This window comes from Cyrtonyx montezumae, unplaced genomic scaffold (genome assembly GCF_038088225.1).
Source record: "Cyrtonyx montezumae isolate F1298 unplaced genomic scaffold, pur_monq_1.0 scaffold_3, whole genome shotgun sequence".
Lineage (NCBI taxonomy): Eukaryota > Metazoa > Chordata > Aves > Galliformes > Odontophoridae > Cyrtonyx > Cyrtonyx montezumae.
In genome coordinates, this window is record NW_027072034.1 from 30341778 (window position 1) to 30359011 (window position 17234).

At 42.6% G+C, this 17234-nt stretch overlaps 1 protein-coding gene across 1 annotated transcript in view; it reads right to left on the reverse strand.

Moving 5' to 3' along the window:
- The window catches only part of SH3RF3 (SH3 domain containing ring finger 3), a 225199-nt gene that overhangs the window by 178027 nt on the left and 29938 nt on the right, over nucleotides 1-17234 (reverse strand). The window lies entirely within an intron of this gene.

Consider the following 17234-nt stretch of genomic DNA (forward strand, 5'->3'; position numbering starts at 1 on the left):
CTAATTCCATCTATTCTCAGATGTAATCTCACTTCTTCTACATCCTAATTGAACATACAAAATCCACCACATAAGAGGACTGAAAATTAATTACGCTATACCTAAACGCATACAAGGTTCATACACCTTGTGTCACAGTGACCCAAAAGGCATTTACCACATAATTCAGGTTCATTAAAGTATACCAAGCGAACAGTGAATGAATAGCTAAAAAGCTGACAACTTGTAAATTCCTTAGCAGTAATGAAATAAATTCCTCAATTGTTATCCTTATAGTACCTGTGAGTGCCTACTGCAAACCATGAGCTACAAGCCTCGTGCAAGGAACCCCACAAAAATCTGACTTTTTATAGTTCAGCATAATAACTATAAAAGGAAAAAGTAGCACTGACATATTAGGATACAGCACCAATCATGCTAGCTATTCAGCTAATTAGTGCTTATTAGTGCTTACTTTTTACCAGGTCCCCTTCTGTTCCCACAGTGGAATTATGGAGGTGGCAGGCTGGCCGTGCTAAGTGTCCGAAGTCCTTGGGGAAGGGTCTGCTGGGAGGGCAGGAATCACTCAAGCAAGACAGGAAGGACACTGAGACAGCACATTTAGAGGAACAACAGTACAAAGCTCATCACTGGGTTGCAAGTGTGCAAATGTGCAGGGACAGAAGCACCCAGCACCTGGATTTTGACAAAAAGTTCCACCTTGAAAGCTCAGAAATAACAGACCTGTTCAATGGCAAAACTGGGTGCAAACTCCACTGGTGGCATCTTGGTTTAAGCATCAGGATTTGTGATTTACTTTCAGACCTCCTCTGTGTCTAACACCAAAATGTGCCCACTATCAAACCATGCTGCAACTTCAGTCAGTTCTCTTACGACTAAACGTTGCCATGTCTATTCACCATTTCAGGTGTTTCAGTAAGTTCCCATGTGCCACGCTCCCATGTGATGATGGTCATGTCCATCCCAAGTAAACATCATTTTATGTGAGATTTTGTGAAACACAATGTCAGATGTCCAGCCACTTAATCAGAAGATGATCTCTTATTTGTAAAGGGCCAGTCAGCAATATAAATATACATATGCAAAATGGCCCATCATCTGTACTGAAGCAGCTGCTGAGGAAATACAGAATTTCCTTGACTTAAAATAACCAAAGGATTTCTATCAGGTGGATAACAGCTTCTGTGAAAGTTTTGCATCATGTTTCGTTGCTCTACATTAACCTGAACAAAGTCAAGAGAATGAGGGATTTCTTAAAAATAATTTCAGCGGATGCCTTGAGTTTAAAAAAATCCCATTCCTCCTGGCCACATGCACATTTCACTCCCCACAGCTCTCTGTTCCCACCAAGGCAGCCTCAGGCCCATAGCATGCCTTAAGCAAACAGTGAAGTGAGGTCACCCCAAGGAGCCATGCCAGCCTCACTCAGCCCAGGACAGCCCAGGGGGAACTGCTGAGGCTGGCAGCCCTGACTGTGCTGCTTGCAGATCCCCTTGAGTCCCTGCCAGCACCTCTGCCTTCTGTGAAAGCAAAAATTATCACAGCTAAATGAGTGAGTCCTGCATGCCAGGTGATTCTCAAAAGGCGCTGCATGGGCCTGAGATACGAAGAGGAAAAAATTAATGAAAAACCCCTGTGAGTGCTTTCCTGTGTGAGGCATCCCTCAAAGGCAGCCCCACTACCACCGTGAAACTGGAAGAACTAACACCTGACACGGCCACTTCACACCCTTAACTATGTCCTGTGTTCACACATAGACTACCAGCAGTGAGCTCCTTCCCACTGCCAAGCTACCAGCTACCAAGAGCACAGCCAGGTCTGTAATAACTGGCCTCAAAGATCTGCTGGCACCAAACACAGTGGTCAAGCACAGCTCATGCTCAGCCTGCGAAGAGTTCTTCCAGATTCGTTTCAAAGAAGGGAAAATAAATCTGCATTATTTTATCTTCGAGCTGGTCTGATTATCTACCAGTTCCAAGACCAGGAGGCTGCAGATCTGCTATACTGGCAGATACGTCCATTCTCATCATGAAACCATCCTGCCTGCACATCCAAGGTTCAATCTTCTGAGGCTGTAGGGGAATCCAGTAACCACAGTATAACAGCCTAGAACAATCATGGTGCAAATTCTGCATTATCATAAAATCACAGAACAGCCCAGGCTGGAAGGGACCTCAAACACAAAGTCCAACCTTTTGCAGGAAAAGGGAATGCAGATAAGATTATCAAGTACCCTGTCCAGCTGCATCTTGAAAACTTTCAGTGATATGGATTCCACCATGTTATTCCAGTGATTCTTGTCAAACAATTCTTACACTGATGTAAAAATCTCTCCTGCTGCAGCTTGTACTCACTGTCCCTTGATCCTCCACATAGATCCCTTCATCTCTTTGCAGCAAACCTTTACATACTGGAACACTGTGATGAAATCTCCTCTGAAGACACCTCCAGGGTGAAAAGATCTCATTCCTTCAGTCTTCCCTGTAGTGCAGGTCTTCTGATTCTCTTTTTCTTTTGTTATTCCAGTTCTTTATTAGAGTATCATTTATTATCCTTCCATCAACTCTCAACTCACTATTGCAAGGTGCATATATTATGAATAAATATGATTCTCCTGAGGTGACTTTAAATGTAATCTAAGGGTCACCCACTTAAAATCATTGCATGGTACCAACAATTTCTAAGTAGCAACTGAGCTTTTACTGAGCAGTTTACTGGGCAGAACAAGAAAAAGGCTGAGGACAAAGACAGGCAAGGGTATGGAAGTTCTCCATGCAGGAAGACACAGAACTTGGACTAGGCAGGATATAAAATAGAGATGGACAAGAAATTGGTAATACCACTACAGTAAGTAGGAATTGATCACCTAATGACTTTGCAGTTATTGCAAGAGAACAAGGATGCATGTCGTGAAAAACAGTTAACAGGTCTAAAATAAAGAGAAGGATTGTATTCTCAAGTAAAGTGTAATTACAGTTTTGAATTGCTTTTCAGGACGTGGTCCTGGTCAAAACTGTAAGGAGGTTCAAAAAAAGATTATAAAATGTTTCTCAGAGATAAATCCCTTACTGATCACCAAAGGCAGTGGTCTACATACAGCATCCAGCAAGGGAAACTCTCACACTGCTGGGGAGGATTGCTTTCCAATGGTCCCTCATTGTAACCTGCTCCCTGAGCTCCTGCACAGTTCAGCATCAGGGAAATGTTTCTGTACTACACTCAAAATCTGGACTACCCTCAAGAAAATTACACCAGGAGAAAAACAACATTGGTGCTTGGTATATGCACCTATAAGACATTTGCATTATAAATGCAGTACGTTTGCCATGACTTAAATATTCTTACTTCCCTCAAGTAATTCAGAATTGCCTTTGAGAAGGCAAGGCAAACAGGTGGGGAAAGAAAAACCCACACAGATTGAAAAAAGTGGGCTTCTTGGGAGGGTTTAGTTGGTAGAACCTTCCTCCCTACCCCTCCTGAAGATGCACAACCTGCCCCTTCCCATCCTGTTCAGGAAGCTGGCTGGACTTCATGTTCCTCCTTCTGGAGGACACAGCCTCCAGGCTCCTTCAGAGTGCCTTCTCAACCCTGCTCCTTCCCACAGACACTGCCGCTGCTCACCTCCCAGCTCCAGGTAACATTTCCTCTGACGAAAACACAACTAATTTCACTTTCTTTCCTGCAGAACACAATACAGGGGAAGAGCTGTGCCTGCTTCCCGCTGTCCTGGGCAGCACAATGCCCAGGGTGTATCCCTCGAGGATCCCTCAGGATGCTACCTTTATTTTTTGTACAGTGCCAGCCGTGACTGGGAAAACACCGAGCCCACTCCTGACAGGGTGTGCGTAGGTGTCAGAGCCAAATCCACAAGTTAATTAAAAACTGTATTTTCTATGGGAAAACAACACGGCCAGCATAATAGAGCTATAATTATATACAGGTTTCCACTGGCAACTTGTTAATTGAATCTTATTCTGTTTCTTGAAGGCGAGCGGGGCTGCTGTCACGCCCTCCTCCATTCCTGCTGGTATAATTTCTCCAGCAATATTCGCACTGAGATGTCAATACATTCATGTGCCTGCTCTTAAAAAGGGGCTCGGCATAATGTTCCGTGACATGCGCATCCCGAAAAGGAGCCGCTATGCTGCACGGCAAATCACTACATGTGTAATTACCTGCGTCGTTTCATATAGATTTTCAAAAATGAAATTGGATAAGTCTCTTCTATCTCCAGCCCTGCACCGTTGTCATAGCAACCGGACACTTTTTCTCCCCACTACTTTTTCCCAGGGGACAAAGAAAGCCACTGTAGGCTTCGCAAATCGGCACAGATTAAGCACAAACAGTTTGCCAAATGCATTTGTTCACTGACATCTCTTACTTTGGTAATTGCCTGCGTTGTGCTCACCCCAAGTGTGCTGCTGCAAACACAGCCGCCAGCTTCCTGCCCCACCGCATCCCTGCAAAGCGACCCCAACCTCCCCTCCTTTGCCCCTGCCTCCCTCCACAACACAAATGCATTTGAGTCAATTAGTTTTGGGATTTTTTTAAGTTGTTGTTGTTCTCCACAACCATTATTTTTCATTTTAAATATCTCATGTTCCCTCACTCAGAGATAAACAGAGGTGAGCACAGTGCATTGCTGATTCCTAAATAGTTCTGGCGAGCAACAGGTGGAACTGCACGCCTGTGTCCTGTCGGCACTCCACTGATGTGTGACATGCTAGAGAGAAGAGAGAGGAGATCCAGCTTTTGTGACCATGCATACATTTATATGGGAAAGTTAGAAGAGAATTACACAATATCCCAAATTGGAAGGGACCTGTGAGGTCCAACGAACGAGTCCAACTCCCGGCTCCACACAGCACCACCTGACATTCAGATCCCATGGCTGAGAGCTGTGCCCAAACACCCCTTGCACTCCATCACTTGGGACCGTGCCCAGTGCCCTGTGCAGGCCATGACCCTGTGGTGCAGCACAGTCCCTAACCCCCAGCTGCCCCTCCCCTCACAGCTCCATGCCGTTCCCTCGGGCCCTGTCGCTGTCACACAGAGCAGAGCTCAGCGCTGCCCCTCCGCTCCCTGGGAGAGCTGCAGCCGCCATCAGGCCTCAGCTCCTCTGCTCTGTGCTCAGCACACCCAGGGACCTCAGCCACACCCCACACACCTTGTCCTACACACCCTTCCCCATCTCCGTTGCCACTTACAAGCTTTTTACATTTCATATGTCTCTTTTCATTCCTGTGAACTTCCACCTGCATTTGAGCACTACAACCACCCAAGCCATCCATCCACATGACATCCCAGCACCCTGCACAGCACAACCAGTCCCCCACAGCAATGCCCTCTTCCGGATGAACAAGGCTGCTTGCTGCCTTCAGCACAAATGAAGACAAAGTGCTGAAAGGATGATGATGACCTCTCATGCCAGCTGTCAGGAGGCGATGTGGAACGTGAAATCGAGCATAAAGACTTACTAGTGCTGGGCGCCAGCCCTGTCCACTTGCCACTAAACATTGTTTTCACAGATGTACCAGGCTCTGTCCCATCCCAGGCCATAATGAGCTGCAGATGTGAGACATTTCGTATTCTGAGCCTGCAGCGATGAAACACAGCACATAGATGCTTCTGCCACATTTTTACTTGCTAATTTTTAATAATTACAATTTAACATCATTGTGCATTTCATATACTGCGAAGGCCAACTCAGCAATCATTCTAAAGGACTCTGATTGCTTAACAAATCTTGCAAATAGCTTTCCAACGATCTGTATAAAACAGATATATTCTGAAACTTCAGTGTCACTTTGATAGTTCTTGAGGGTGAAGTAATAAATAATTAGGAGGCACCAAACTCGGGAGATACAGAGCTAATGTTTCAATTATAAGCATCTCTACACTGCTTTTAAAGAACTTCAAAATCTGTATGGAAAAAAAAGCTGGCGCAATCTGGAATATATTTACACACATCAAAGAAAAAGTCACAGGGAAAAGCTTAATTAAACTGAAATTCCGGCTGATAATTTAATCAGACTTTTCAGAAGGGAAAAACACCCTATATAACTCCCAGAAAATATGGGAAATGTTGGAAAGCCCAGAATTCCCCAAATGATGCTGAAATCAAATCCCTTCAAAGTTGCATTATTCACTCTATCAAAAAAACCTTAACACTTTTCGTTTAACTCTTTCATGTAGTGATGTAGCTCCAGTTTTCTGGTCACTTTTGGCACAGACTTAAAGCTACTCAGTCTCCTGTGGCTCCTACTGTGGTTAAGAGCATGGGGAACACTGTATTAGAAACAACCCGAAGCTACCAGCTACAGCTCTTCTATACCATACTCCAGAGCTGCTTTCCAGTACAATTTATTTAACATTAGCCAGGAATATATACAGTCTATAATGGTTCTCATTTCAGGGATGGGATGCAATAACATAAAGCTTTGCAGATGCTTGAAACACAAAGAGCAAGACTTCTGCAAGTTATGCCTGGATATCGTTGCCTCTCAACATTCATGAAGGTATATACATTTTCGAAAACAGTAATGAAATGCTGTATAAGAACACATCTTGTTCAGAACCAAGAAATGACATTAAGTGAAACAGAATTCTACCTCATTCTGCCCCAAGGGACTTGCACTTTGATATGATCTGTTTTCAGCTGCTTACCAGTTGAAGTTATAAGACCAACGGAGGAAGGGTCAGGTGATTAAAAGATACACACATCATACTCAGAAAGGGAACATGTACACATACATTTTGGGTGCATTTTTCATGTATTTCTGTCTTCAAGGCTTATGTTTCAAGTGAATGCATGCTCTTCAAGCTTAAGGAGAGGACTTCTGCCTGGGAGGAGTATCTAAAGGCAAGAGCCTTGGATTTTGTATATTAACATATACTTTGCATATGTAAGAAAAAAAATCACACGTTTTTTTCTGAAAAACAAAATCTCCTTAACTTTTCTAAGTACTTCTTAATATTCTATGTGATTCACCCACTTGTTCCAGAAAAAAAATAATTCTGCATTATGAAAAGTTACGGTGTGTGAAGCATCACGTTAATAAGTTCATTTTGGTGCATTTATAGCAGATAGGAGGTTAGAGACTGAGAAATCAAGCTCAGTGCAGAAAACGAGTTCTGACTTTAGATTTGGAAGGGCAAGCACTCCTCGGTAACACAGATCATCACAGAGTATTTATTTCAAGGAATAAGGACAACAAGTCAAAACTGGTAATGGTGGTAGGTGCTAAGAGTTTAAAATCTAGGTCAGAGGAAGAAGCTAAACAAACACGACACATCCTTTTTCATTAGCCTCTCGATTGATTGTGTGAAAGTCTCATCTCCTTCCACACTTGTGCACAGGTGACACTAACTGCATCGCAGCAGAGCCAAGGCAGGCAGGAGAGGGAATGACAGGAATGTTAAACAAAGGGAGCTCAAGGGACACGTTCAACGAAGCATGAGATATCACATCAGGGTAATAACACACCTGACTATACTAAAGTGAGCTCACTTCTGGAAGAATTCATTCATAACAGATCCTGCAGAAAATTTACTTTTCTCAATAAACATAAAGACCAAGAAGTAAATGGTGATCCCCAGTGGAACTGCGTTCAAGTTAAAGCCTAATAATACAGAAAGCAGCTACTGCATTTCTTCACAGACATGCAAGTGGTTCTTACACCCCAAATTTTTATGATACTCTATTTGCAAGCCTCATTCTGCTGCTCAGCCACCTGATTTTTCATTTACAGATGGCTTTGAGATCACAGTTTGTTATTTTATTCAAACATAATTAACAAACACATTTCATCCTTATATCAACAAAGATCTGACTCTCCATGATAACACAGCTAAAATGGAAAACTTCAGTAGACAAATGCCTTACTGCTTTCTGTCATCCCCTTAGGGATGTCTTCAATACCTCCCTCTATCCATGCTGTCTTCAGCATAAGTCCTTTCCAATTGTATAGGGGACACAAAAAGCAATAGGGACTTAAAGTCACTATAATTTTTCTCATCTTTAAATACAAAAGCAAATTAACTGATGAATACATCTGTTATTTCCTTATCTTTTGTGTTCAATTAACCACTATAATTCTGAGTGACAAACACTGTCTCTTACCATCTGCCCACAACAAATCTGCCTTATGAACATTTCCCATCATTTATTAATCCCTGTAAATCATCACGTCTTTTTCCTAATTCTTAAGGTAGTGTCTTTGCTTTACTTCTGGCTTTTGCTCTACCACAAAGTTTGCAGCACCCTATGTGAAGGGAATAGCACAAAAGTAATGTCCTGAATTCTCAGCCCTCCCACTGCACTGCACACCAGAGCAAACAGGACAAGAACAGATTTGAAGGCTGAATAAGAATACACATATTAAAAGTTTTATTTCTAGTATCTTGCACCCTCCCCATCCTTGAAGACTTAACTCATGAGGTGCAAGGAAGCAGGAGAGCAGAGAGGTCAGACTTCATGGTGTTTTCCATGCCACCTTGCAGCAATCGAGGATGATTCCCATGTGGCACATGGCAGCCTTTAGCTCAGCCTGGCTCCATTCTGCTTACTGGGAACCCCTCAGCTCCTCAGGGCTGAAATGCCTTTCTTACTTGACCTCTTCTGTACTTCATTGTTGCTGACATTGGAACTTGAACAATACCCAATCCTGCAAAGCAGCTGTAAAATCCTTTTCTCTTGGAGAAGATACACTGGTTAGCTCAGCAAGTGAACTTTCAGGCTGCGCAGCAAAAGCCCGTGTGGGCCTGAGGTCCTTTTGATGGAAAACACATAAAAAACAAACAACTGTTCTGTTAATAATAATTCCTTACTCACAAGGATTTTGAGGATAAAAACATCTGTATCTCCTCATATGTTCCTGTGTATTGTTTCATATACTACAAGGAGGACCCATTTGCTGTCATATGGAAATACAGCACAAATTTGCAAACCCAGCATCATGCTCCCAGTGCAGTCACTCTGTAATGCAACATCATCACAACTCTGCTTCAACTACTAAATGGGCAAGTTTACATGTAAAACTCCATGGAAAGAATTAAGGAGGGTAAATCCACTCGGTCGCCCTGACTGAGAATGGTGTACTGCAAAGAATCATTAACAAATGCAGGGGCATTCCCTTTTCAGAACGACATCTCCGCCTCTGCAGGATTTTTATTCAAATTATGTAAGAAAACAGTTCTGCATTATTTCTACACGAAATAATCTCTATTTCGTTTCTACACGAATCTCCTTTCATGTTATCTCAGTTATTATTTCAATCAGTACCAGAATAATTAAAAAAATCTTCAGTGTCCAGGATTTGTCTGGTTTTGTTTTCAAACGAGCTCTCCTTATCTGTGAAGAGATGTTCTCTTCTATTTTCTCAAACTGTAGGAGATTTACAATACTGAAGGATTACAGCAAGGTTGGATGGTTCTTCGTTTTTATTTATCAACCTCTGCTCTCTTTTCCAGAATTCTTAAATACCGTCCTCTGTAGATGGCGAACTATCAAGTTATGTTTATCATTCTTCCTTCTGCTTTAATTTATTTGTCCCATGTCCCATTTTTTTCTAATTCTTTTTATAAGAATCTATAAAAGAACACAATATGCTGAGGAGAGATAACTATAAAATGTATTCCAGAGAAGATTTATCTATAATTTAGCAAGTTCATTTCAAAATAATTCCATTTAGATCATTTTTATTTCAATCCTGTATAGCAGTCATCATCAAAATATTATTTACTACTTTCAAGGGAAAACTGTTACCATGGCATTCCCATTACACTTAACACAGGGACTGGGGGAAAATTGTTAAGCTCCCTAGAAAATTTCTGTACTCCCAAGACAGAGGTCTGCAGGCAGTGTTGCTGCAGAACTTCCACTTGCTTGCAGCAGGAGGGCATGACAACAGTCAGCCACCAGCAGCAGTTAGTTCTTCCAGCTGGAGAGACTCCTTCCCTCACTGCAGTTCCCATCTGTTTTCCTGAATTATGGCCCCATTTGGGCAAACACCACCTAAGTTTCACCGTGGCATGGCATCAGAAAAATCAGCCCCTATTTTGTCTGTTCTCATTTGAATTTTAAGTGCTTCATTTGTCTCCAAAGTTGATCAGATCTGCAGGCCCTATTATTCAAAAATGGAATTTTGAGTCAGAACAGCTACCTGTTCTGACTTGGTGCTATGGCCTGGCTGAACCATCCTGAGGAAAATATGGAGCAGCATCTGTGAGAAGAATGGCATTAGTGAAAGGCCATGGGTTATAGAAACATGATTCACTGACACAGTCACAGCCAGAGAGAGAACCTACACTCCTGCAGTGCTCCCCATGACAAGCAGGATTTCTCTTCAAGGGGCAAAGGCTTCGGTGGCTGACAAGCAGCAGGGCTCATTTGTTTCTCAGTTCGAGAAAAGAAGGCAAAAAAAACCCCACAAAATGCTGGATGACATCCTGACTGAAAAACCTGGCCTTCTTCTGAAGACTCCTGATGGGTCTCGTCCAACTCCAGTTATTCTACAACTTCTTCTGTGGTAGAACAACCTCTGCTGGGGCACGTGGGTCTCAGTCCTACACAGAGCTCTGCCCTTGTTCTAGGCACTCAGTACTTGTGTCCTCTGCAGAAGCTGAAAGCTTCCTTTGCTTAATGTGACAGTTTAAAACACAGACTTTGGTTCAGCTGGTGGTTTACGTTTTCTTCTATTATTCCCTGGGGCTCCAGGCAACACGTCCTCCACACATTTATTCCAGACATGACACATCACCAGCTGTTGCAATCTCACTCGGGACATCCTACCATCAGAAGACCCACGGTGACAACAGGGGCAGTGAAGAGCCACAAGCCCTGCCAGCAGCACAAAAGGCTCTACCACATGTTTGCCTTCAGGAGAACCCAAACAGGCACCAAGAACGGGTGTCTTCAGATATGGTTATATATTTAGTGGTTAGAAGGGAAGCTTCAGCTTAAAACACTTTCTGCTCCTTCTCATATTCAATCAAGCATAAGTTTGGAACAACATTTACAAAAGGAGAAGTTATCATGATTTTTTGGTTTCGAAAATACCAAAGAGAAATGATTCAAACTATCCAAACTTATTACCTCGGTTTTACATTTAGCCAAAATGATTCAGAAAGCAGACTGAGATGCCCTAAAGCTGTATTTCTGAAGAAAAACAAGTCAGTAGGAAAGCATTTTTTTGCACAGCTCTCGCCTGGATTTGGCTTCCTGCAGCTCTGTCTTTGCTGCAGCCTTAACTTGAATTATCTGCACTTATGCCACCCTCTCCAGCTGAGCTGCCACACTGTGAAACAGCAGCATGCAAGTGTCAGGATTAGTAAATGGTATGATTTTGCTAGCAGAGCAAATGGGCTACAGTGCCAACAGTACAGCCAAGGGAAGTTTCTTGGATGAAGTATTTATTTGTCAAACAACACAGTTTCAGAAGCAGTAGAGCAATTCACAACTTCTACTTGAATTTAGAAAATAATCTGGTAAATATTTGATATGTATTAAATGGCTAAATGTTTCAGAGACCTCCAAGTGCTCTTTCCCTACTTTCAATTGCTTTTTAAATAAAATGTTTCTCATCTTTCAATTTGACCCACTTTTCAGGAATGACACTCAGCTCTTGCCAAAGGTCTCAGAAGATCATTTCCCACCAATATCGATGCCATCACCACTCAGACCAGCTGTTTCCATGCGTGACCTGAACAAGTCTCACAGCCAGAGACTGCTTACTTGTGTTGGCTGCAGATACACTGCAGACCTCCTGCTGGATAGCATCCAGGGTGCCGCAGCCTTCCCTGGGGTGACAAGGAATTGGTTTTCCCCTTCCTTCTGACAAAGAACCAAGCAGTCCCAGCACCTCTGGAGGCAAAAGAAAGTATAAGTGCCCAGCAGAGCTCTGCCACTAGCTAGTGGAGCAGAAGACAAATATTATCATTTTCCTTATGGCTCCTCCCATGTTAACCTTGCCTGAAGCCTGCAGCAGCTGCTGCAAATGCTCCTTTCTCCTTACCTCTCCAACCACTCCCTCCTCTGCCCAGACACCAAACATCATCCCAAGGCACAACAAAGGAAGGGGACAGCTGTGTTGAAGCAAAGCCTGGAAATGTTTCTGTGGCAGGAAGAAACAGCTAAGCTGTTGCCACTGGGCAGGAGAAAAAAGGTGAAGTCCAAGGGATGGCTGATTTGCTGCTGCTGGTCCCCATCACAGTAGAGCTGGGGACAGAAAGCTGTAAATTTTTAAGTCATACTTCAGTGAATCACCACTGCACTACTCCTCTGTATTACATATTTTTAACATTGTTGTGGAGTAAATGTTGAATAACTGATTTACATCAAGCAGGCAGGTGGCTACTAAATCCTTCTCCCTTTTTCCGTATCCTATAAAAGTGAGCCTTGTATATTCTATATATACTCTGTGATATCAAGAGATTAGAAATATTTGAAAATAACAGTGGTTAAAAAGCTGCTGGGCTTCAACATAGTCTCAGAAAAGTAAAATTTTGGCACTGAAACTACACCAGAGCTGTTCCTCAGATCTCAATGGCAAAACACCACCCAGAAACTGAACAGCCAAGCCAGACTCAAAACTTCTCTGGAGGCCCTTCTGCACAGTAGGAATTGAAAAGGATAAAACTTCAGGATACACAGCTGCCTGGATGCTGCATCCCATCCTCCCTAATTCAGGTCTTCCTTAATAGGACTGCAGAGATGGAGGCTCCAAAAAGGTGGCAGTGCCTGTTTTCCCCAGTTGTGTCCATGGGGAAAGATGGCAATGCATAGCCAGGAGCTGCAGGGACAGAGCTCTGACAGCACCCCAGGGGAAGTGCCCCCAGGCTGGCCATCCCCCAGCCGCCCGTATCCTTGGGACACACTGGAAGTAGAAGAGCATATGTGACAGCCACACTGGCTGTAGGGATAGGGTCTGGAAGCAAAGTGTGGAGATAAGCTACTAAGCAGAGCAGATTCACCCCTTTGTCCATGGAGACGTACTAAAGAGCTTTCCTTGCGTGGAGAATAAGTAATAATAAAAGAATCTTTCTTACTATGACACTGTCTTCAAAGAAGAGCTTTTCAACAACCCCCAGGCATTCACCAGCATCATGAAATCTGGTCTTTCATCAACAAGGTAGAAGCGTAGAGCTACTTGAAATCAAGGGGAAGCTGCTTGTAAAGCTGACTGCACAATACTACCCTCGGTCTTCACTTTAGCATTAGCCCCAAGTCCTTTGCTCAGATTTATCACCCAAAGTGACAGTTCACTGACCTCAGAGCTGCAGCAACCCCAAAGGCACTGTTGCCAGCTGCATCGTGCTTTTTTTTTTGTCATTGGAAAAGGTCAGCAGGCTCCTGCAAGAACCACAGGAAGGACTGCTAGAACAGAATGCCAGCTTGGGAAAGCATTATATTATGATTCCTCAGACTAGTTTTATCTTACAGCGGTTGATTTGCGTGCAAGGCACAACAGAAAGGAACAGACATCTCAACAGTTCTCAAATGCTTTTCATTTTCAGAGGACCTACAACAGCCATCATAAACTGTAATATCAGACTAGCAGGTACAAAGATAGTCTCAGCCTTGCTAGATAGTTTTGCTAGGCCCTGAAGATGTATTAATGCCACTGGAAAAAGCTGTAAATCAGAAACGTAGGTCTCATGGGGTAACTGAACACTCTTGAAGAGCTGCTGAGTTTGGATATTAGTAGTCCTACACTAATAAAAAGTTAAATAACTTTACTCTGAGAAACAGAGGTAAAAAAGCAGAGTACCAGAAGAACACAAACCTTTTGTTTTGCTTTGCAGCATTAAAAACCACAACCACCTAAATATCAGAGGCCCAGATTTCCTCTCCCTGTCAACAACTATTAAAATCAAATTATACCGTTTAAAAACAACAAACGTCTGCATCACACCGAAATTTGAAAACCAAAAAGTCTGCATCCAACATTTACGAATCAAAGCATGCCTCAGGAGGCCCTTCACAAAACTTCTACCATGCAAATGGATGATGTGTTTGCAGAGGCAGCGAGCAGCAGGAGCTCAGCCATGGAGACAGCCTGATGTGCTACCACAGTCTGGCAATGGAAGAGCTTGCAAATGTTACAAAGGACCTTCCTTCTGCACTGATTTGAAGGAAGTGCCATCTTCCATAATTAAATTTTACAGAAGATTTCTAAGGAACTTACAGTGAAAGAAATGCAATTACATTCTTGCTGCATGCATATATGAATCAGATCTGTACCAATAGTCTTCGGGGTTTCCCTTGTCATTTCAGAAGCCACACCTGCACCCTTCCATCACCTGACTCCTGAAGCCCATCTTTTCACCCATTTACAGCTATGGTAAAAACCTCCAGGAACCTGCTGCCCATCCTGAAATCTTTCCTTCTAGCATTAAGAGCTATTTTTAAGGTTTAGCAGTGTAAGTATGTATTTTCTTCCCACCACATGCATGGTATATCAGTAAACATCAGGCTGAAAGCCTTGCACGCTCATAAGTGTTCCAGGAAACGTGTATGAACAAGACAACAGAACCTGCAACTAATGAGGGATGCAATGGCAGTCTCTGAATTCTGTGCATTATTCGCATGGCAGTGGGCATAAAACCCACAACGTTCCATCCTGGTGAAAAATTGTATGATATGTGGCTTTGCAGTTCAGACTGAATCACGCTTAGCAAAATAAAAACCCTGAGAAATTTCCATAAAGGTTCAACATGCTTTATCCAACTGTTATTGCCTGTAGGTGGAAATTATTCAACATTTTTCCCCTTAGTTATGCAGGCTTCATCAAAAAGATCTTAAACGCTATTTAAATGTGAACTTACATAAAGGGTCTACTTCAGAAAACAGCAACTAAGAATGATCATAGTATCACAGAATCAAAAAAATATTCAGAGTTGGAAAGAACCCGTGAGGATCATCAAATCCAACTTCTGGACCACCCAAAAAACATATGATACATCTAGCCTCCTACATTCCTTATAGGGAAGAAGATATGGGGCCCCTGTTACATGTTTATATGGCTCTGCCCCTTTTTATTGCTCAAAGGGCTGGAAAGCTGCCCTAACCTGTAAGGAAGCACAGGGAGTGCCCATGGAGTGATGAGCAAGGGAGGGTCCCTCATTTGCCAACACAGCCTGCTCTGGGCAGTCACAAATGACACAAAATGTGATGGAGTTTCCAGTACTTGAGCGCTAAACGCAAAATACAACATGAAGCACAGTCAATCTTTAAATTGGGTAGCTTCATCAGTGTATCAAAGGTGAAAGTTTTTATAAAAAAGGTTTTGTATTTCTGAAATAATGATACAATATTTACTACGTTCAACTAAGAAAAAAAAGAGGCAATTTATTGGAGTCTACAAGATCCTAGATTATTTCAGTTTATAAATAAATCATGATAATTGCATTCAGTTGTTTTGCTATTAAAAAGTCTCGATATTGTGTTTGTTTCTATTAAAGTAATGACTTATAGAGTACTCATTACATTAAAACCGTTACAGAAACATCAATTTATCAGTGAACTCTAATGTACAAATAAACTGGAGACAACATGTTCAGTCCAAATAAGATTTAGCCTATTATTGGCTTTCAAAGTAAGGATACAGAAAATTGAACCTTCATATATTAAACAATATTGTAAGCAAATGAAGCTTACTGCATTGTTAGCTATGTTTTAATAAGCAGCCATATCCCCTCACATTGTAAATCCTTAATTCTTTGTTGAATTTGAAACAAGAATACAGAAAGATGATACAGGTGAGCTAGCTAGTTTTAGATTTTATTTCCACTGCAGGCAGTACATTTCAAAAGCCTCAAAGAAGGAGGGTGATCTTATACAAAGTTCATAGAAAAATATTAAGTATGAGCTGCTAATTTTTCCAGCCAAGCTTACAAATTTTCTGGGACTAGCCAGAAGTAAGTGAACAACAGCTTTCTTGAGGATAACACCAGTTCTGGCACCAAGGAGCAGCTTCCAGCAACCAGGTGCAGAGAAGACCAACTAGGAAAGAGCTAACAGCTGTTTAGAGAGCCACAATTTATAGCCATCCTACAAACTATGTTTTGCCAGCATTCAAAAGCTAGGCCCCACCTCAGAAAAAGGAAATCAATTGCTCCCCACAGTGAGTGAGCAAAATATATCCCTAACTTGGTTTCTATCTGAAAAGCCATCTTCACATTCCCACATGTGGGCAGCTCAGTTCACCCCTCATATTTACCAGCACAGATTCCCAGCCAACTTTTCCATCATGTTTTTCAAGTTTTTAATCAACTCCTGCTAAGACGAGAGCTGTTATCTTCTATTTTAGCATTGCTTTCTTTCTACAGCTATGAGTGAGGCCTAAGAGGCTATCTTATTCCTAATTCCTGGTTTAAGCACTGTAGGATGAATACCTGAATGAACAGTACCCTGTAGGGCGATGAACTAAAATGAGTAATACCCAAACAGAATAACCAAGATTGACAGTATATTTTTGGATGGATTATCCAAATGGTATAAAGACACCTGATAAATTAGGAAGGACTCACCTGTCACTGAAGGTCCAGGCTCACCTGGAACACCACACAAGAGCAATCTCCAGCAAGAGAACCTTCCCCAGTGGAGGTCAGCCCTTAAATGGGGTCTGGGAGAGATGGAGCCAGACTCCACCCCTTCCAGTCACACAGGTACATTACCTTCACCTGTGCCCCTGCAGCTGACTCAGTGCTCGCCTCAGGTGATCAATCAGTGGTTCAGGCCATTATTCAACAGTTCCCATACAAGCACCAACACTTATTAAACCATTAACTTAAGGTTATGTTCTCCAAGCTCACCTTGCCCATGTAAACAGAGGGGGTCGGTGCAAGGCAAAGGGTAGCACTGAGGAGAGCCTGCAGGAGGAATGGTTCTGGGGGGTACACTCCCTCCCACGTGGCCCAAGTGCAGCATCACCGCTTGAGATGAGTTTGTGAGTTTCTGACTAACAAAGTGCATCAGGTGAATTGCTTTGTTTTTCATGAATGCTAAAATTAGTTCATGGGAAAGATGGTGTCATTCATGAGTTCAAAATGCTTGGACAGAAAACACGAGAAACTTGCTGTAGATTACCATGAACTGAGCCAAAACAAGAGCTGGCATTTCCGGGATTTCTGGCATGCCAGAAAGGAACCAGGAACGAGAGGAGCTCCAACCCCAGGGAAGAGTCCTGCAAACTGCTCACAAAGAAAAATGGTGCAAGTCACCTTCCTGCTGC